Genomic DNA, 22,940 nt, shown 5'->3' with positions numbered 1-22,940 from the left:
TTTAAATGACTGGTATTACTGTGTTGTAAGCACACAGCTGTACACTAATTATTCTATACTGACATCTGCTACTTTAAGAATGCTGTACATCAAACTGTCTGCTCTGCACATGTCAACACCAACACCTAAACTAAAACAACCTCTTTGAGTTTTAGAACTGAAGTATCTCCACTTCACTGACGTTAACCTCCTCCTGTCTCTCAGTGAATACTTAACCCAGAGTTCTCGCCTGCGACCGACTTGTTAAAGAGGTGTCACCCCTCCAAGCCGGCGGCGTTGCTTTGATAACACTCCGGGTCGCTGGTAGACACAGCGGAGGGGCTAATTAACCCCCCTGATTACTCCAATTAACCCTGACACATTAGAGCTCATCAGAGCAGAGTGACGAGTTTTCCTCCAGAGCCTGAACTCAACGTCGACGTGTCAGAGAGTCTCCATAGGCCGCAGAGACATTGATGTGTCTGAGGCAGTAGGAAGTGATGTCAGAGCTGCTCAAAGCTGATCTTGGGTCTGTTCTCGCTGAGTTCACACCTGCACCCAGCTGCATCCAGCTGAGTAAAAAACTGTCTGAACACGCCTACAACCATCTGTGGAGCCAATCAGAGCTTCACAGGTCAGACAGGTGTGAATATAAAGTGTCTCTGACATTGAGAGTGCAGTGATATTAAACAACAGCTCTTTTGTATTTCCAGTAGAAAAAACAGCAGAATTTCATGACTTAATCATTTATTCAAATGTTAAAATGTGTTTTATATGAAATTACTAACTAATAGATTTTAATAATGTTTGTTCAGGGTCAAAGGTCGGTGGTGTTTCTTAATGTTTCCCTGGTTGTTCACATTGGCGTTACTATCTATAAAGAAAAGGAGAGACAATGTTAGAAAGCTCAGGAGATTTATCTCAGAGACACCCTCCCCCTCCTCGTCTATCAGCTCAGGGTGACACATGAGCTGTAGGTGGGAAATAACAAGAACAGAAATAATAAGAAAGTCGTTCCAATTAACAGATAAAGATAAATCCAATAATGAGATTATAATAAGTCTGATAAGGGTGAAGTGTTGTAAACTCGGGGGATGATCACACGTCCTGTTGTCACACAGCTGAGAGGACACGAAGCCGCTCATGTTTTCATAATCCTGTTACGATTTTATTAGTGAGAAGGTGAACTTTAAATCTGCTTTAGCTGCAACCAGAGACAGAACAAATACTCATAAACTGGTGCTCATTTATATCCTATCACTGCATTAATACATGGCGTTCCTCAGGGATCAATACTTGAACCACGTTTGTTCTGGACATGCTGGCACTTTATCATACTTGAAAAACACAACAAGAAGTGTCATATGATTACAATGCTGAAAATGTATTAAATTAGGCGTCATTATATAATTTACTAGTCACTGATACGTTCGTCACTGTGTGGAAGTTTAAGGAAATACTAATACAGATCTAATTTTCACCTCCACTTTAACGTCTGATTGTGTTAATGAAAGCAAGGTTTACTAAAGAATGTAAATCCTGAGTGTTTCAGCTTCAGGTCGGATGTTTGCTCTGCTCATCTCGTTTGTCTTCAGGCTGCAGTCTGACTGATCAGCATGTTGGACTGTTAATGACATACAGGATGAAACACACATATGTTAAAAACACCGTCAGCACTGAGAGAAAACCTGCAGCTGTCAGAGTGTGATTTTCTCACCTGATTGAAACATAAACATCAGAGCTGCTGACACGTTGGACCTCCAGGAAACATCAGCTGAGGTTTTCAACAGGAAAAAATCTGTTAGTATGTAAATGTAAAAGTATACTATCGTACTATTAGTCTACAGTTTAATGTAAAGAACTACTGTTAAAAGAAAAGGGTATCAGTATATCAAGCAAACATTTTTAATAATGCATCTGTAAAATGTTCACTAACAACATATTTCTTTAATTTATTTCCATCAGTTTCTCGTGTTTATTTTACTATTGGCACATACTGTGTATAATTACTGTACAATTATTCTTTTTTATTTTCTTTTGTATGTTGTGTTTGTGTTTCATAAATATTTTAGTTTCTTCATTGATAAAATTAGCTGTTAGTTTTACTTCTTTTTGGGGGGTATCCAGCTTGAAAGACACTTTTACTGTTTGACATGTTCTGGTGGGCGGGGCTTAGCTGGAGGCAACTACCCTGATATGAAGTGTGCGCTGCACATGTGAGCATTTTTGATGATGGCCTCCGTCCAGTCCTTTGGTCTTATCACATTTAACCATAGTTATCTTTGTTTTTGTTGACGGGCAGTGGCGGCTGGTTCTGAGCCATGACTGCCCTAAAAGGGTCTATAAAAAGACTCTATCCAGTGGCATTATGGGTAATGTAGGCTCCAGTGTTTTCAGATCTGGACTGTTGTGTTTTTAATCACAAGGATTTCATGAAGGAGACAAACTGAATCACTGGAGGACTGAATGGAGTTTGACTCAGCTGAACACTATCAAACAGGAAGTGTAAATCCTAATTTGACCCTCATTTATCAGCCGACTGAATCTGAATTCCAGTCAGCGTCTGAGATGAGCAGCGAGGTCTCACTCTGAGGAGGATTTCATGTCTCTGTGATCTGAATATTAAAACCCCGATCAGGTCGTGTGGATGGGAATTGTTCCGACTGACCTGCAAACTGCAGAAACACGGAGCTGAAATCCAGCCGGGGAAGCTCACAGGTTCATTAGCGGCGACTTGGTTCTGTCATTAAAAAAGCCAAACATTAAACAGGGATTACCTCCGGCTTCGTTCCCACATCCAGCCGCTGAGCCTCCTCCACCCGCTGAACTCGGCTTCACTAATTACAGAGACGTCCTTCAACCAGCAGACAGAGTTTCATTAAGCACAGATCAACATGAACCCAAACCTTTTGATTGATGTCACGATGCTGTTTGACTGATTTCACTTTTATATTAAATATGTCAGGAGTAATAATTGATTCAGACTAACTGGCTGTTTGTCAGAAACCTTTAAAGGAATACTTCAACATATACTTATTCTCTTTCTCTCAGAGAGTGAGATGTTCAGGTGGAAATCAGTCTCATGTCTGTGGGCTCAGTACAGAGCTGTGTGGTTAGCTTAGCTTAGCATTAAGACTGGAAACACAGGGAAACAGCTAGCCTGACATCACCTCAACATAAGATAGGTAAGATAAAACAAAGAGAAATTATTGTGCAGCAGTTTTAGTATAAAGAAGGAGTGAGCGCAAATAAACAAATTTACACAGTTCCAGAAATGTAAACAAGTTAATAGTTAAGTTGCCGGATACAGTTGGCATGAGTTTTTTTTGTCTTTTCTTTTTTTTTTTTCTGTGCAACACACTGTCACGCCCAACTTGTCTAATGCTGATGCTTGGTCAGTGGCCCTACACGTCAACCCATGATGCTCTAGTTACCCTCTAGCATCAGTTTTGGATGTTCAGGGACAGCGTGTCAGTTTACGCTCATTATATGAATTGTGTCTTTTCAATTAAAATTTTTGTTTTCCCAGGAAACGTACAGTTTCTGCTCGTTAAATGCAAAGTCACTTTTCAAAATAATCTGAGAATGCAGGTAAAAAAAAAGGAATTCATTTTTATGTTTATTTCCCTAGGTTTAGGCAACAAAGGCACAGAAGTCAGACAGCTTGAAGAGACTGTTGACTTGAGTCTAAACATGAGATTAGGTGGAGACATAAATTTGATCAGATTCATCAGCCGCCTGCAGGATGGTGTTTAATTATTGTTTAGATGTTAGAATCACTGTAGTCTGACTCACAGGATGTAGACTGTGGGAATTAGTCTGTTCATTGGATGCCCATTTCAGATGGAATTCCCCTTCAGATATCTGCGTGTTACTGTTCAAGATCCCCATCGCTATGTTTCCATAGGCAGACTTATATTGTCACTTCGTCTTAGACCTGTGCATTAAACAACAACAACAATCTCTGAACCTACATGTTAAAACGTCTTTTAATGTTTCATGGTGCATTTTCTTTTTCTGGGGTTCAGCCCATTTAACACCACAGCTCGCCTCATCACGTGCAAATGTTACACCGAAACAAGTTCAGTCCTGACGATAATTTGCAAGGGCAGCGTTGCTGCATCCTGGGCTTAGCCCCGCACAACATGATCGTGTGGTGCTCAGCAGAGTGCACTGCAGCGTCTTAGTTTTCTTGAATGCCTTCAATGATTTCTTTATTGATCTATTTTCTAATAGGAGGGCAATAAATACTGACACTGTAAAGGAACAGACTATAAGATATCGTGCTTGTCTTCCTCAATCCAGTGAATATTTACTGTATTATAGTTCAGTATTTTCATTTATTGGCTTGCAAATTGTTTTACAAAAACCTGTCCACTTTAATAATTCCAAGCAAAGTTGCACTTACAAAAATGTATTAATTTGTTAAACACTTTTGAAGTTTTATCTGATCTGATGTTGTGTTTTTGCGTCCTCAAAGTCATTGTTTTTAAAATAGATGTACGGCGGCGCACTCAAACACCAGAACAACGTGTCGCGGTGCACGTGTGTTCCCAAATACCTATCTTTCAGGGCGTGAACGCAGCAGTGCACACCACATGTCATGTGACAAGGACCAACCAATCACAGCCAACTGATATCTTTACCTTCTTCCATAAATATCAGTCTGTGATGAATACGGAGAAGTTGATCATTTTGGTGCAGAGCTGCGGCAGACGATCAGCATTTCAGGTAAATGGGCTATGATATGGTATTCTTCAGGTTGCTTAGCAACCTCAGATGCAACCTGCCACCGTGCTCTTGAGAGCTCTCATAGAAAAGGCACAAGAGTAGCACCCAGTGCCTGACCTCGTGGCATGTGTGCGGCCCCTAACAGTCCACTGAACATCAGTCGTAGTGCTTGATATGTTACTTAGGCCTCGTCTAGAGGAGGCTGAGACACAACATGATAAAGACCCGTCTTCACTGAGCAGCCACAGAAAGATAGCTGAAAATTAACGATTGATTTCTGTTTATTTGTGGCTTGTTTTAAAAAAGACAGAGCCGAGAACGGACATCACAAAAAAAACAACAAACAGACGTATATGACAAGAAGGGTAAAACACATATAACGTCAAAGAAACCATATTACAGTTACTCCCCTCACTGACCAGATAAACAGGAGAAAACAAACCCCTGGAGGACAAAGACCATCAGCAGAGCAGAGATCCCATGCCTGTGTAACAGAAACAAGTGTGGCTAGTTGGGAGAGCACCGCTGCCATTTAGTGTACATTTACCACATTGTGATATCTGTTACTGAGAAAATATCAACATTAACATTGTGACGCTGATTCTAACCGACTCACTCGATCCTAACATGAAAAATGAGGAAAAACTGTCTGTGTCGTCTACATGTGAGTTAAAATGAGCAGTTTGTTGGTTGGAGGAGCAGCAGGAGGAACAATGAGAGAGATTTGATTTGGTCGGCTGCAGAAGGCAGATGCTTCTGACATCTGGGTGATGTCAGCGTGTTGTCAACACATTGTTAGCGCTGCAAATGTGCAAACAGATTAACAGGCAGGAGAGCTGCCGTACTGCTGCTGCTGCTGCTGAGAGTGGAGCTCAGGGTGAGAAACAAACCTGAGACAGATTTCATTTAGACTGTCAGAAACACTGCACAAAGAAACTGTACAAGAAAAACATGAATATACATAAAATACATCATCGCAGCTAAAACAACACATCAGTCAATAAAAACAGGAAGTGAAGCTGTCATTTCAGAAAAAAAAAAGATTTTTCCAATAACCTTTAAAAACACGTGATTAAAAATAACTCATAAAAATGTATTTAACTTGTATGAAATTCAATTTAAAAGAAGAGATTCTGTCTCTGGATCACCAGACTCACCCTTTCAAAATAAAATACATTTACATACACATCTAAAAACAAGCACTTTAACACACACAGTTTCACTACATAGGAATAAGATCAAACTTTACTGTTGTGCAGCAGCTGCAGAACAAACTGGGAAGAGTGGAAAAATAAAAGTCTAAAATAACAATAAGGTGCAAATCAATAATATGTTTGTTTCTAATATTTTTATTTGAATGTAGTGTTTCCTGAACTGTACAGTGTCTAAAATCAATTTTCTTGTATTTATATCATTTGCTGATATTGCACGCTGATATTTGGTTGAATTTAGGTTGTGATATTGAGTGACCAAAATTCAATGTCAGGACGATGTCTAATGCCAGTGTCAAATTGAAATAGAATACTGACGATTAATGAGCTTGTCATTCAGCTCATTCTCACTCCGATTTCGTCACATATGGACGCTTGATTGTGGCCTTTTCATGTCCACGTATGACGTGCAGGTTGCCCAGCTGCGTTTGTTGTTGATGTTCTGGGACGTCGTGTCAACTTCAGCCTGTTACATGCATTGTCTTCTTTCAAGATACACTTCTGTTTTCACAGGAAATGTACAGTTTGCATACAGTCTCTTTCAAAATAAAAGCACTACGCCAATTCAACACTGCAAACTGATGTTTTTTTCCTTCAACAGCAAACGCACATGATTGGGTTTAGGACAAAATAAGTGGGTTTGGCTTCACATTCATATTACATTCAGAAAGTGAACACCAACCTCCCATCAAGTTGGTGATTGTTGGACATTCCACCACCCTACTCTGACTTTTCACCCGCTTAACATACATTATTGTCTGGTCACATTTTCCTCTGATGCCCCTGGGGATGGCTTTTTTCATCAGTGCCTGGCGCCATAAGTCACCGCCTAAACACTGATATTCGACGACTTGAGAATGAGACTGAGTTGTGATGTTTTATTGGTTTAAAGTTGAGTTGTTAAGTAACCAAAATCCAACGTCTTCCAAATGTCCAACATCTCACCCAGTGTCTATAAAACATCATAATGTTAACATCCACACAATGTGAAATTCTGAGTTCGTTGGACATTTAAAATATCACCAATCTGATTTTCATTCCAAACAAAACTTAACGTCTGTCCATTGTAAGAGTCAGACATCTTTCTGATGTCATATTGAAGCCCGGCGCCAGCTGGGAAAGTACCAAATCCCAAAAACCACAGTGTTTGTAGTCGGCGCTGGTTTGTATGGCGACAAACACACACAACAGGAAACACACATATAAACACAAACAAAATAAAAATACTTTTTTAAAGAAGCACCTCATGACTGCACGACTGATCCCTGCTTAGAAAGCAGTTTGAAATGATCCTTTACGACCCACGTTGGTTTCTGTGGGTGAGTTCAACATTTTGATTCATGAACAAAACAAGCTGCAGAAAACTCACACTGTTTATGGAGTTAACTTCAAGTTCAGATGAATATCTGCAAGTTTAATCTGTTCAAACCTAAACATACACACATTTATAGCAGGATTAAAGAGCAAGTTGTGTTACTGGATGTCTCTGTGTGAGGTATGCAGGAATTTTAAAGTCCTTTCACTTCCAGTTTGATTATAAATTTTTTAGTAAGCTGATAAAATCAAACACTAAAGTTGTGTAAATCATTATTTGCCACACACAGCTGAAGATCAATCAATCAATCAATCAATCAATCAATCAATCAACCAATTTTATTTATAAAGCCCAATATCACAAATCACAATTTGCCTCACAGGGCTTTACAGCATACGACATCCCTCTGTCCTTAAGACCCTCACAGCGGATAAGGAAAAACTCCCCAAAAACCCCTTTAACGGGGAAAAAAAACGGTAGAAACCTCAGGAAGAGCAACTGAGGAGGGATCCCTCTTCCAGGACGGACAGACGTGCAATAGATGTCGTACAGAACAGATTAGCATAACAAATTAACAGTAATCCACATGACACAATGAGACAGAGAGAGAGAGAGAGAGAGAGAGAGAGAGAGAGAGATGCAGGTAATGACAGTAGCTTACAACAACATTAATGAAAGTAATAATATTATAGTTATAGTTCTGGCTACTGCGGCACAATATGTTGAAAGTATGTATTAATACCTGGCTGTATACATGTGTGACAATAATCATATGTGTATAATAACAGTAGAAGTATGACTAATGACTAATGATGGCAGCAGCAGCAGGAGGCATCTGGCGGGACCACGGCAGCAGCACAACCACACACGTCACGCTGTCCAGGCACCGCTGTGATATGAGTTAATCTGAGAGACAGTGGAGCACAAAGGCTCCGGAGAAGAAGCCGAGTTAGTGACATCCAGAATGGCCGGGTTAGCTAGATGCAGTAATAGGATACGAGAGAGAGAGAGAGAGAGAGAGAAGGAGAGAAGGTGCCCGGTGTATTATAGGGGGGTCCTCCGGCAGACTAGGCCTAAGTCAGCCTAACTAGGGGCTGGTACAGGACAAGCCTGAGCCAGCCCTAACTATAAGCTTTATCAAAGAGGAAAGTCTTAAGTCTAGTCTTAAATGTGGAGACGGTGTCTGCCTCCCGGACCGTAACAGGAAGATGATTCCACAGGAGAGGAGCCTGATAGCTGAAGGCTCTGGCTCCTGATCTACTTTTGGAGACTTTAGGGACCATGAGTAACCCTGCGTTCTCAGAGCGCAGTGTTCTGGTGGGATAATATGGCACTATGAGCTCTCTAAGATATGACGGAGCTTGACCATTTAGAGCTTTATAAGTTAACAGTAGGATTTTAAATTCAATTCTGGATTTTACAGGGAGCCAGTGCAGAGAAGCTAAAACAGGAGAAATATGATCTCGTTTCTTAGTTCCTGTTAGTACACGTGCTGCTGCATTCTGAATTAGCTGGAGAGTTTTTAAGGACTTACTAGAGCTACCTGATAACAGAGAGTTACAGTAATCCAGCCTTGAGGTAACAAAAGCGTGGACCAATTTTTCTGCATCTTTTCGGGTCAGGATAGGCCTAATTTTCGCAATATTATGCAGATGAAAAAATGCAGTCTGAAGAGCCTCCTGTTCCATTGTAATGTCAGCAAAGTTTAGTAAAATGTTTTTAAAGTTTCATAATCAATGTGTAAAATATAAATTACATTGGAAAACAAGCAACAGTAACAGCATGCAAACTCACTTTAATAGCTTCTCTTTGTGTTTCTGTTTGAGTCTCACTTGACTTTTATTGTGAAGGGTTCAACTGTGTGTCTTGGGATTTGACTTCCTGTATATTTGGCAGCGTCTGACGGCAGAGGAGCGATTGGTGGATTAATTACAGCAGACAGCAGAGACAGAGGAGTGTAATTCTTTTGTTTGACAGGACTGTGTGAACACTGTGTGTATAAGCTGTATATCTGTGTATTCTCTACATTAATCATCAGTCCAACGGTCCACAGGCAATAACTGATCGATCCTCATTAAACTGCAGCGTCCTCCACCGCTCTGCTGTCAATCATCATCATCTCCACGCACAACAGGAATATTATTCACAGGTTTCTGTTGAACAGCTCCGAACTTCAAATCACACTCAAAATATCATTTACATTCTTACAACTAAAAATTCAGCCTTGGAACAGAGACGTTGGCAACAGTATGTCGTGTGGCTCTTTTTATATGTTAAGATAAAGATGGTAAGATGAAACGAACAATCTGATATTGTAGTTTTGATTTTTTTTTTCCTCTTTTTTTTTGGGCCAGCATGGTTTCTAACCTTTTCAACCTCCATAATCATAAGCATTAAAGGGAAATTTCGGTTTACTTCAACCTGTCTCTTATCGTCCTAAATTTGTTTCAAGTGACTAGTGACATAAAAATAATAGTTAGCATGTTAGCCGTTAGCCTAGATACAGCCGGGGCGCATAGTAGCGTCAGACCTGTTAAAACACCACCAATCTCCAGAGCTACTCAGCCTTGCAGCAGCCATTCCTCCTCTCTCGTCCTCTACCTGTTGCACCTCTCTCTCTCTCCTCCTCCGTTCTTCAATTTAACGAAGCTCTTCGTCAGTGTATTCTGGCTCAAATAAATAAGGGCGGCCATCAAACTCTGCAAAATCAAATTCCTCCTCCACAAAGTCGAAGTCTGGCAAAAAGTCAGCCATTATTCTATAAATCTTTCATGAAATAAATGAATGAACTTTTCAGGCTACTGTCTGGTTCTGCCTTCCAGCTGTTGCTGCTTGTTCTCACGAGATTTCGGTCGCGCTTTCCAGCTGTTGCTGCTTGTTCTCACGAGATTTCAGGCTAAATGGTAAACAAACATGGCAGCACACCGGTAAGGTAAGACAACATGTCTACATGTCGTTTTCTATATGTTCTCTGACATTTATCCTAACGATATGAGGCGGTCTTTGTGGAAAAAAAGCTTGTTTAGTGGACTAACTTTGCACTTGAAGGTTGCCCGTTCACTTACGTTTTAACAGGTCTGACGCTACTATGCGCCCCGGCTGTATCTAGGCTAACGGCTAACATGCTAACTATTATTTTTTGTCACTAGTCACTTGAAACAAATTTAGGACGATAGGAGACTAGGAGGAGAGAATAAACGGAAATTTCCTTTAAGAGAACAAATCAAGTTGGGATTCGACCCAAATGCAAGATTTCATGTGTCAGAGACTTCATTTCCTGGATTCTGCTCAGTTCCAAAGTCTGCTGTTTCTCTCAACATGAGTTTAAACGTAATAAGGAGTCAGTAGGAGCAAAATACATTTGCATCTATTACTGATCAGAAAAAACTCTCCTAAACGTAGGCATTGAAATGAATACTAACCTTCAGCCCTCTCATTAAAGATGGGGTAGTGTTAGGCAGATTAATTTCCACTAAGTGGGTGGAAATCACACACACACACACACACACACACACACACACACACACACACACACTCGACGCACACACATTCAACCTGTGTATCTGGCACCCTGTTATACTTGGTTTCAAAACAGCCTAATCGCCAGAAAAAAAAAGTTTGCATTTTACATTTTTGCAAACTTATGTTCAACAGTGACGTGGTTACCTTGTAGTTAGGTGTAGGCACCTTTTTGGTTTTGGTTTGGAAAAGATCCTCTTTTGGCTAAAAACATTTGGTGTAGGAGATGCTTGACATTTTCCACTGTGACTACAGTCTTCCTCAGAAGTGTCATCCGACGTGTTGCTGACGTGTCATTTATCAGCTGGCCGGCCCCACAGACCTGTCAGAATCTGTCAGGCCGGCCACACCCCGTGCCGTTGGATGGTCTCTGGAGGAGGGAATCCCAGGTTTGCGAGAGGGTGTACGCCCCCTCGTCCCGGTTGATGGTGCAGTTCGCCCGCTTCCTGATTTCGATTGCCTCTTTCATCCAGCGTTTGAATTTATTGTTCTCTGATGTGATTATTTTGCCTTTGTCCCAGTCCATAATGTGGTTATTTCTCCTGCAGAGATCTGTGATGGCTGATAAAAGAAAACATCTCCTACACTTTTTTGTCTGAAGATGAGAAAAATATTGAACAATTTTAAAAAAAAAGAGGACAAAATGAACCTAATCAATCTAAAAACACTTGGTTTTGGGGTCAAACCCCCCCAGGTCAAGGAGCAAAACACAAGTGCTTCTCATGCCTCTTTCCCTGATGCAAAAACAGCCATAGGACGCTAAAAACATTCATATTTGCTGGCTGAAAGCCACTGACAACACAGGAATGACTCATTAATACTAACAACAATGATAATATTGATATCAATTTATACAGTGCTTTTCAAAACAGAGTTACAAAGTGATTTACATGTCAATAATTAAAACAGATAAGGCATGAACTTTTAAAAGAACTGATAAAACACTTTAGTGAATAAATAAAAGACACTTTAAATGAACTTAAAACTCAAAATCAGGAAAGGCTTGCCGATAAAAGTTTGTTTTAAGAAGTGACTTAAAAGAAACCATTGACTTGTTCCAGAGCCTCTGGGCCCTGACAGCAAACACTCTGTCCCTTTTAGTTCTCAGCCAAAACAGACAAAAGACCTCAAAGTCCGTCCTGGCGTGTGCGGCACTAAGAGGTCATGAAGAGCTTTAAAACTCATCAGTAAACTCTTAAAATCTATTCTAAAACATACTGGGAGCCAGATTAAAGAGGCTGAAACTGATGTGATGTATAAATATAAATATATAACAATATACTAAAACATGCAGATGTAACACAATCGTGATTTGCAGAGACAAAGGTACGGTGCAAACATTTTCTTCTGGTGACCTCGGACGCCAACGTCCACGCACCCCCCCTCCTCTGTTAAATGGTGTGATGTTTGGTATTGTGGGATTCAGGAAGCTCTCAGCTTTTCAAAAATAACATTGTTTTTCTTTTATTTCTTATGGATTTTGCTCCAGAGCAGCCTAAACACACAAAGTCCAAAATCGCAGTGAGTGGTGACAAGTCATGTCATGCCGTTTTTCGACGGGAAAAGTTACAGGATTACTCGCGATCTTATGTGGAGCTGTTAGCGAGGACTTAGCTGGTTTATAAAAAGGTAAGAGTCTCACTCCTTCCACTATTTTTGGCTGAGATATACCGCCTAGAAAGTGGGATCATAACTTTCACGTTTCATATGGCTTTATTTGGTGATATTTTATGGTGTTTGTGTGTCATAAACAACATCAGCTCTCATAATCACACCTGATGTCAATAAGGTACAATGTCTGAAGCTGGCTGAGTGTTGTTTGATCACTGATAGGACTGTTTTGAAGCCGAGTGAGCACTCTGTCATTTGGAGCTCCGCCTGGATCTTTTCATGGAAAAACACTGTAGAATGGTCATACTTTGAGCAATCTTCTTCAAATTTGAAACAAATGCTCATTGACAGTGTGCCTACAGTCCCACAGTGTCATTTACCTGCTCAGATGAAGCCACAGACAGTTATTCATCCTGAAACACATTTTTAATTTTATTTTAGGCAAAATCTTCAACTTTTAACTGACTTCAGAGGCCCATTACTCTGTCTCTGTATCACCTAGAGTGTTTCTGACACTTTCATAAGAAACTTCAGAGGGTTTTCTTTCTGGCAAGACCTCATGCATGCATGTAGTCAGAGCGGTTCAGAAGCTACAGTCATTTTAATTTGGGTATGTCATTTTAGTTGTTTTGGCTTCAAAATGGGGTACAAGAGGTTAAAATGTGTCTTGAGGATCGGCTCACAAGTGGACAGCGCTAAATACAAGTGTAAACAACCACCAAGACGCATTGTGATTGGAATACTTAAACCACTTGGTGGTCTGGGGGGCAAAACGCCAATGAAGACAACAGGAAAATATTTCATCTACGCAGGACATGGTGGTTGTTTTGTCGACAGCATGCTAACGCTCCATAGCATGTCCGTTTTACGAGTTAGACAAAGTGTCATGTCACTGTCCTTCGTTTTGTCCCGTATAGCAGGAGACGTGTTGGAGTCTACTGACATCAGTAACGATGTAAAACAAAGTGAGCTGTGTTAAATGTTCTCCAGTCCTTGACTTGAGTCTGACTCTGAGAAAGACGATGAACTGAACCTCTGGATGTCAGAGTTTGTCAGTGAAGTTGACTCAGACCTTGAAAAGTTTGACCATCGGCCCTGTGAGGAAGTTAAAGTCTCTGCGGACCTCCATCGATGGGATCCGGGGGCCGAGCGTTTCCTCGACACCCACGTCGCAGCGCCGCGCCCGGGCCGCCGGACAATACACCACAGTGTGTTTTCACCAGCCGGGAGGAGGCTGCGTGGGCTTGACGTGGCCGCCCGCCAGACCTTCCCTGAATATTCCCATCAGCTGATGAGCAGGAAGGGAACTGGGAGAGTCCCGGCCGCTCCCTGAGTCTGGCAGATATCACGGCGACTCGTCCCACCACGGGTTTCATTCAAATGTAAAGCAAACAGACAACACAAAGAGCTGCTGTGACTCCACACTCCCTCCGCCTCACACACACGTTCATCATAACGTTGTGTAATCTTTTCTCCTGCCAGGCCTCGCCTCGACGAACTCTCTGTCCGTTTAATCACCGCCAACATGGACTCCCTGCAGTCCGGCGCTTTGTTAATCACCTCCAAACAGCTCCATCACGTCCAGAGACACTCAACATGTTTGTTCTGTGAGAGTGAAACAGAGAGCGTCCTTCAAGAGAGCGAGCTGTCGACACTGTGTCTGTTTAAAATAAGTTTAGATGTTAAGAGAAGAAAGTTCATCTCCTCAACTCAGGTGCTTCAGTCCGGTTCAGAGGTTCTGTTTCTAACTGGAGTGATTCAGTTTAGAGACTTTAACTCACCTGCACTTCTCTGACAGCTTTAGATTCAGGTTTTACATTCATCAGGAGATAATCTCTTCCTTTCCACTCACTTGCCCTCTGTGTTTCCTCATGTTCTCCCTTCCTTATGTCCGCTCTTATTTCCATCTTCTCTCTTTACAGTTCTTGACTTTGTCCTGTTGTGTCCTTCCTTCCTGTTTGCTCTTCTTCTGATGTGGCAACATGAACATTTTCAGAATTGATCACCAATTTTGGACAAATTTATTTATGTCCAGCTTTCCTCCAATTTCTTCTGTTTTTCCTTCTTCACTCCCGTCTATTCGTTGATTCTTCACTCTTTCTTTATTCAACTTGAGGCTTATTTCTGTTCTTCTTTTCTTCTGATCAACAGCAGGAAAGTCTTAAAAATGGAGCCCAATTTTTTATTATTTCTACAGGTACCTCTACTTCTAGCAGCGTCCCATTTTATTTAGGGATGCTTCTTTTTGCTATTACGCTAAAAGCCTTTAAATATTCACTCACTGACAAAGACAATTTTAAACGATGACACAGTACTACTGTACTAATGTACTAGCATCCATCTCTTTTAATATTTCATTGCATTTCTCTCTACATATTTTTCTTTTTTCTTTGATTAAACGAGTGTTTTATAGAATAGTTTTTAACTTCTCTTTGCTGTGTTTGTTTCTGCTGCTTAATTGTAAAACACTTTGTGCTGCATTCTGGGCATGAAAGGTGCTACACGAATGAAGTTCATTCATTTATCTTTCAGTATTTCCTTCTTTTCTCCATTCCTCTCTTTTATTCTTCTTTGCTTCTGATCTAAAAGCAGGAAGTGATCGAACTGATGGCTATTTTGGGGCCTTGTCTTTTAATGTTGCGTCTCATTTTTACAACACTCAGACAGGAAGTACTTTTAAAAGCCTTTTCACTTTTGACCCATGAATACTGCAGTGAAGTGTTGAATTAGAAACATGAGCGAGCATCTCTTCCTTTCCTTTCCTTTCCTTTTTAGTCTCTTCTTTAAACAGACTTTTATCGGAGAGCCTTTCCTGATTTTATTTGAGTTTCAACTTCATTTAAACTCTTTATCAGCTCTTTTAAAGGTTGTTGTTTTCATGTCTTATCTGTTTTATATTGACATGTAAAGCACTTTGTAACGATTTATGAATAAAGACATTATTATTATTAATATTTTCTTTTTCTTTCCTCATTTCTCGCTGCTTCTCGCTTGTGCCACAGTTCAGTTTGCACACAGAAAGTGCGATAAAGTTTGCAAAATATTAGTAAAATCGTATTCCTATTCTGCTGCACTTCTTTTCACGATCTTCTCTTTACATTTATATTTTTTATTTCCATGCGGCCATATTTCCTGATGTCTGTCCCTTTGTTTCTTTATTGTTTCAGTTTGATTCATATCTTATCTCAGTGCCGGACCCAGCACATTTAGGGCCCTAGGCAAGCTTCATCCGACCCCCCCACCACCCCCCACCCCAAATTATATTTCATATTTATTGTATTTATTATTGAGAAAAACAAAAGCCAATGAGAAACAAACTAAAATAAACAATTTAGCTGAGAAACGATAATAAACAAACAATAAGAGAATACAGTATGTGCAAAATAGGAAGATCCACCACTGCCTTATATTCATCTTTTCTGTCCTTTTTCTTTCTACTTTTCCTCTTTTTGCTTCTCACGTCTTTCTTTTCTTTTCTCATCTAAAAGCCTGAGAATCCCTCATTTTTTAGATTTCTGTATCTTCTTTTCTTGCAGCAACTATTCCTAAGAACGAGCACTTTTCCTGTTGGTACTTCACCACAGCAGTCAAGTGCTGCATGCAGGACTTTTGCTTGTAAAGAAGTACTTGTACTTTACAGCAGACACACGGACACGATGTCCAATCTGCACAACTTTCCTAACTTCTCAGTGAATTACAAACACAGCGGAGAACCTGCCTTCACTTCATGTCACCATGAATATTTATGTTTATGATTTCAGTTGAATTGTTGCTTCTTGTGTTTTGTGTCTCGTGCTCTCTCTCACATAACGACACTGATGTCTCCGCTCCTCCTGCAGGATAATTGCGTCTTATTTTGAAATGTATATATGAGCTGCTGCTGCTGCAGGAACCACGGTGTTCATTTTAATTGTGAGGAAACACACATGAAGATTTTAAGAAAAGTATCTGGGCCAGATGTGATGGCGGCGAACGAGCGGGGGCAATTTGCATTTCATTTTAACGCTGTCGGCAGATTCCTCACAGCGGAGTCGTATTGAGATGCAGCGAGGAAAAAGCTGTTACTGCCGAGTGTTTGTGGGGTTGTAGGTATTTCCTGGATGCTGACGGAGGGAAGGTGAGTGTGTGTTTCTGTGAACAGGGGATATACGAAATGGCTCCTCCTATAGTAATTAGCGGTGGAGGTTGTAATTGGGCAGAATCAGTCTTACTAAGTGATTTCCTGACTGTCAAACGAGCCAAATTAATTTGAGTGATACTTTTCATTTAGTTAGCATCAAACAGCCCCTCCACTCGGCCTCCATATGGGCGTCTGATGCAACGCTCGCCATTAAACCACCGCAGCCAGATGTTCCCCCACAGCCCCGCCATTATCAATGCAAATTTATTCATTAAACAATTTAATTGTGTCAATGATTGACAGGCGGTGGCGTGATGACGGAGGAATGTTATGAAGCTAATAATCTGTTAGTCTTATTAACTCCCTGTGTCAGCAATATGGCTGTCAACATTTATGTGGATTAACCCTTCTAATGTCGCTCTACACACTCACACACACACACACACACACACACACACACGCATCAGCTGCTCGCCATGACAACAGACAGGCTCACCGGTTGGTCGGCATGTTCAGAAAACACGCCGCCAACAGCATCACCATCGCCATGGTCACCGCCCCCCACCCTGAGAGAGACAGAGGGATGAGAGGAGGGGGTCAGGTGATGTAAGTGTGTGTGTGTGTGTGTGTGTGTGTGTGTGTGTGTGTGTCATTTCTTGTTATTGTGATGTTATTTTCAAATGCTCCCTAAAATCTGTGAAACCTGAGCTAAAATAACATGTATGTCAATAAACTATAATAATTACTATAAGTATTGAAACTGAGTCATTGAAAAAAAAAATCTGGCGTTTTTCATCAGATTTTACAAAACACAAAACGTCCAAATCCAAATGATCGTTAAATGTCGACACATAACAACATATTCCATAACAATATATAAGATATTTGAACTATGTACAATATCGAGTTGATAGTTTTAGATCTATTGAAACAGAATCATGCAAACAACAACTTCCTGCTGCCATCCACAGGAAATCTGTTTTCAAAGGATTAAACTAAATTAAATTCTATCCTCTACCCTGGTTTGAACCTTCAATTAGTCATTTGAAAAGAGACATCAAAATTAAAATCACCTCCTCCGTCATATTCACAATTTAAAGACTTTCACAAAAATATCAGTTTGGAAAAATCCCCAAATTCAAATGTTCCCACTTAACTGAAAATGCCCTCACTTTAACAAAACAATAAAAAAAAGTCCTCTTTCTCCAAATAGTCCCCAAAAGTGTCACTTATTCCCACAAATGTCCCCACTTTTGAAAACGTCAAAAATATCGACACTTTCCAAAAGACTTCAGATTTTCCAAAAATATCTTAAATTTCCACAAATGTGCCCACTTTGAAAAAATGTTCTCTTTCTAAAAACACTTTAAAAACAAAACAAATAAACGAAAATATAAAAAACTGCCCCTGAAACTTTACAAATGTTCTCACTTTTTTAATTAGCTTTTTGTACTAATTCCCTAAAATATTCTCACATCCAAAAATTCTCCAGAAGTGTTTTTACTTTCTGAGAATAGTTCCCCAAAAGTTTTATTTTTTTTATTTAAAAAAACCTGCCCCAACTTTTTCCAAAATATTAAAAAAAAAGAAATATACAAATATACAAATAAAAAAATCCATACTTTACAAAAACTTTTCAGAAGTGTCTTCATTTTCCCCAAAAAAAAAATTCAAAAAAATTTCCAATTTTCTGAAAATTCCCTCAATTCCAAAACATTTTTGCACTTTCTCACACTTTAATCAGATCTGAGGTCGAACAGACACACTGAGTCGTTATTAAACATGTGTCAGTGACCTACAGTCGTGTCATCAGGGTGACTCTCATTGTGTCATAAAACAAATGACAACATGAATTGAACAGTTTTGACTGAGGCCGTCAGAAAGAATTTAAATGAACTGCAGTCATGATGTTTCTTTGATGAAGAACTAACCTCGGCTCTGAGTCGCCGTGAGACTAGAAGTACAAACACTTTAAAATTAAATTCTTCAGATTAAAATTAAATCCTTCAGATTTGTACAGATGTCATGAACACTCAGAGCCCAAATAATTCAGAGAGACAGGCAGGTGTGACGAGTCAAGGTAACGAGTCATTGACCTGCTCCCGTACTATCAGAGCGGAGCGTTCATGACACCAGCTCTTCTTCCTCTGTGGTGTCTGACAGACCAAGGCTGATCACCGTGTCTTATTCATGCAGTTCTGACAGGCGCTCTCAGGACGCCTCAGACCGCCTGCAGGACCTCCATCACCTTCTGAATCAAGATAATGGTTCATGTGCTGAAGTGTTTGTTTTAAAGAGGAAGTTGTGAATGTTAAAGTGAGAAAGTGGAGCTGGGTTTATAAAGTTTATATGACTGATGTGATTTGTAATCAAACAGGAGCAACACACTACATTATACATGACGTACTTCACTTTGTGTCCTGAACTTTGTTTGAAAACTGAGTTTGAAGGTCACAGGATGTGGCTAAAAGCTCTGGAAGCAATTCAGTAAGTGGACCTTGAGTTGAGAATTATTTGACATAAGATGACACCTGATTTCCATATTGACTGTGTTTACAAGGTCTTTAGTATCCCGGTTTTGAGCATATCCGGGATATGATGTTTCCATGGAACACAGAGAAACCCGGTTATTCATATTCCTGTATACATGATAAATAGCCAGTAACCCGTTTTCTGATCACTGCATCCTATCTGCACAGGCGTGTGTTATGTCTTTTATGTCTTTTGTTTACAACAGATTGAGCGGGAAATAAATATTAATATTTTCCACCGCAACCTAACTTGTTCAACGGTACGAGGTGGAAAACCAGCGTCACGTAGCTTGTCCGCAACAGACTTGAATAGGTTGGCATTTCTGTGTCTTCTGCCGTCTAAACACGTAGTTATGTTGAGGTCTTTCATCATTTTCAGGCAAAAATTCAGTCTCTTCGTCGCTCCAAAAATGGGAAGCTCTCGTTGCCGCCATGTTGCTTGTATATCTGGTGCATCACTCTGGCGCCTGCGCACACGGCGGGCAGCCGTCAGAGACCAGGATAAGGCGTATACATGCTCCAGTATCCCGGCCTCTATCGGAGTACTCCAGGTGGCAAAACCGGGTTTCTTGAAACCAGGAAAAGGGCATAACCTGGTTTCTGAATTTGGGATATGGTGTTTACATGCACAAACACAAAAACAGGATACTTAAAAAACCCAGTCAAAACCGGGATACTAAAGACCATTAAACACACTCATTGACTAATGCTGTTACTTATAAGAGAAACGCTTTATGCTCTATTAATATTTAATTTTTTTCACTAACACATTCTCACTGTGACCTCGTCACATGTCCATATTTGGTCATGGACTTTCCACGTCCACATATGACGTCCAAGGTACAGTGGTTGTGTTGGTTGTTGACGTTCTGGGATGCTGTGTCAACTTCAGTCTGTTACATGCATTGTCTGGGTTCGTTCTGAATTGCATACTTTTTCTTTGTACTTTAATTAGGTACTGCAGCTGCCCTTAAAAAGCATGTACTGTTGAATGCAGTATTCCCACAGTTGGGACATGCGCATCCTCATAACGTTACGTCCTGAACTTTGACCCTCTTGTCTCCTTGGAGATTAAACAAGCGCCACTTACCGAGTTTGCCAGAGATGCAGATCAACCCGGAGAGATCTGCTGTCGTTACTTTGCAGTGTATGTAGTTTTAACTTGAAAATCTGGTAGTATGGGTATTGGAATGCACAGTCTGTTTTATACACCTCTGTTTTCACAGGAAATGAGCAGTTTGCATACAGTCTCTTTAAAAATAAAAGCACTACACCTGTACAGCACTTCAGATCGACGTTTCTTTCCTTCAGCAACAAACGCACCTGCTTACATTTGGCCAACATGCGCACCTGGTTGGGTTTAGGAGAAAAGAACAGGGGTGGCATCACAATCACAAAAGGAAGCAAACACCAGCGTCCTGGGTGAAAGTTATTGGATGTGGGACCCATCCATCATAACCTCTTCCACCTGTCCTACTCGGAATTTCTCCGCCTTAACTTACGCTGGTGTTCAGCTGCATTTCCCTGTGACGCCACTGACATGGCTTTTTCGGCAGTGTCTAGCGCCGGAAATCACTGACCAAGCGCCAGTAGTCGGCAACTTTAGAGTGAGACCAGGTTGCATTAAAATGTTTCTTTCATGTATTTGTAAGTGATAGAAACACAATGATATAAGTAATACTGTAATCACATGAGGAGGCTCTTAAGTGCTGCATTGTAGGCAACCAACCTGCTTGAGTTTCTTGAAGACGTTTTGCCTCTCATACATCACATATCACATCGTAAAGGCATGGATTTTCTTCCCAGTGTTGAATCAGATCTGCCTCCAGGGCCTGGGTCCAACCACAACTCACATTTCTTCCGTCCTCCTGTGTGCTGATGTGGGACGTATCCCGCCTCTCATTGGCTGATGCTCTTTGTCAGTCGTGTCAGCCTTCTCCAGTTTTCTAGCATGCCAGATATCCAGTCCCAGTCGCAGACGAGGGGGCGACTTGCTCACAGGCTTGTTCACACATGAGGACTCGTCGTGGCAGACTATCTGCTGACTCACCTCCGACCCAAGGTGGCTCTCAAGATCCTCTGCGACGTCAACATCGTGGTGAAAATCGTGTAATGTGAACTAGGCTTTAGATGGCTTCTTTCGTTCCTTTTCAAACCATCTGTCTTCCAAGATGTGAGCATTGCTGTCCTCAAAGAAGTGTCCCTTCTCTTTTAGATGTAAGTGGACAGCTGAGTCTTGACCTGAGGAGCTGCCATGCGTCTGTGGAGTGGTTGTTTAATTCCCCCAGTGTACAAATCTCTGCATTCTTGGCTGCGTTAAACTGCATACAATACATTACTCTGCTTATGTTTGGGTGTTTTGTCCTTTGTCCTGGACAAGCTTCTGTCTCAGTGTGTTACTGGGTTTGAAGGGCACTGCACAGGGATGTGGTGTTAGTTAAAGACGTCTTCAAGAAACTCAAGCGAGTCCAGTTGCCCAGTATATAGCACTAAGATTACCATGACCTGGATGACTGAGAATCTTCACCGACGATATAAGGAGGCAGACTGACGACTTTTACTTTTCATAGTTAAAGTACATTTTGCCGATAGTTTTTCTGCACGTTTACCTGAGTAATATTTCTAATTGAGGACTTTCTTGTAACAAAATATTTGAAATGTTTTTTCTTCTTTTAATTAAGTAAAGGATCAGAGCAGCCTACCTGTGCAGGCTGAGACTGCGTGTATGGGAGGAAACAATAGCCAGATTTATTTCATCTGTATCTGAATTACAGTAATAATCATTTGAAAGCTGGTGAGTAACGGTTGTGATGAGAGACTGAAGCAGCTCAAACCCTGGATCGTCTCTCTATATTTCATCCTGCAGAAACAGAAGAATCTACAGCTCATCCTCCTCTGATGGACCGTTGTACTTTTAGACTCACATCGACCATAAAACTCTGATTTCATCTCCATATGTCCACAGAGTATCATCCACCTGAAGAACATTTCCCCAAAACTACAGGCTTTTCATCAGGCTCTTAGACCCAGTGGCTCTTTAATGGTACACTAGATATTATCAGTTTTGTGATAATATGATTTTATATTAAATTATGGCACCCTGCTTGCAGTTTTTTTCAAACCTGTTCCTCTGTTAGATGTTTCCAGCAGAGATGTGGAGGGCAAAAACACTGAAACTCAGTTTGGCTTAGTTTTTATTGGCAATAAACATTTTATGCTGATGTACACTAAATTCTTATTATTTAAAGTGAAGGTGCAACAACATAGACCTGATGTTAGAGTCATGGTATGAAGGTCTTGTCTTTCCTGTTGATTTTTGTCTTCATATTCTGTCACATTAGCTCAGTTTAGCCTAGAAAACTGTAATCAACAAACACTGCTAGCCTACCATAAAAAACAGAGAATAAAGTGAGAGAAGATTTTCATTTTCAGCCACACAGATTGTGATGGAAATGCTAAGCAGCTTAACTTGCACTGTGAACAAAAAGTTTTTTGGCATATGCGCCAGGCAAACAACTCTCATTGGACTGAATACATGCCACTTTGGGATTCGGTATCCACATCTAATTATACATCCATGGTCCTGGATGCCAATCTGTTCTTTCCCAGGATGGTGAAGGCATGACCAGCCCTGCTCCTGACCCCGATGCTGATATACAGGTCTGCTGTGCCTGGAATAATAAAGAGACATATTGAACTTGCTCATCTTTGTCCTCCATCAAGGTAAAGTTGATGTCAGTATCACTAGATTCGATGCAGTCATCTGTCCAGGACAGGCTTTAATTGCAGAGACAGCATCATCCCGTCTCCCTCACACACTCTCACACACACAGGGCTGTCATGAAAAGCTGATGTCACGTGTTAAGTCTGCATGCAAACAAACATGTCTCTCCATGCGGGCTACATTCAGCATTTTGCTCAGT

The sequence above is a fragment of the Epinephelus fuscoguttatus genome, linkage group LG9 (genome assembly GCF_011397635.1).
Source record: "Epinephelus fuscoguttatus linkage group LG9, E.fuscoguttatus.final_Chr_v1".
NCBI lineage: Eukaryota > Metazoa > Chordata > Actinopteri > Perciformes > Serranidae > Epinephelus > Epinephelus fuscoguttatus.
The sequence above is the reverse complement of the archived record's forward strand: the minus strand, read 5'-3'. Positions refer to the sequence as shown.